This window comes from Triticum dicoccoides, chromosome 3B (genome assembly GCF_002162155.2).
Source record: "Triticum dicoccoides isolate Atlit2015 ecotype Zavitan chromosome 3B, WEW_v2.0, whole genome shotgun sequence".
Lineage (NCBI taxonomy): Eukaryota > Viridiplantae > Streptophyta > Magnoliopsida > Poales > Poaceae > Triticum > Triticum dicoccoides.
The window spans coordinates 97,274,689-97,275,154 of NC_041385.1; the positions used below are offsets into that span (position 1 = coordinate 97,274,689).

At 46.6% G+C, this 466-nt stretch overlaps 1 protein-coding gene across 1 annotated transcript in view; it reads left to right on the forward strand.

The window, feature by feature from the left end:
• Nucleotides 1-466, forward strand: part of LOC119279354 — a 43,338-nt gene that overhangs the window by 26,269 nt on the left and 16,603 nt on the right. The window lies entirely within an intron of this gene.

Consider the following 466-nt stretch of genomic DNA (forward strand, 5'->3'; position numbering starts at 1 on the left):
GAGAAATAAAAAAGGGGTTTGCCCCCCTTCCGTTCTCTCTTCCCCCTTCCCTTTCTTCTCCGGTGAAATAAGGAAGGGGGGCACTTGGGGAATCCCCAATTAGGATTCGGATCCTACTTGGGGCGCCCCTTGGCTGCCTCCCCTCTCCCTCCCACCTATATATATATATATATATATATATATATATATATATATATATATATATATATATATATATATATATATATATATATATATATATATATAGTAGCACTATTCTAATCCTGGGATTAGAATAACTATTTGGATCACAGCAGCCCCTATAAGGGCCCGATTGGATCCTCCCAAGACCGCTGGAAAAAAACACCCCACGTCCCACCACCCTACCCCATGACCCAAACCAACCGGCGCCCCTGCCCCCGACGCCACACCCAGGATCCTGATCCGCCTCACACCCTCGAATCCCCTGTCGCCGATCTCCTCCTCG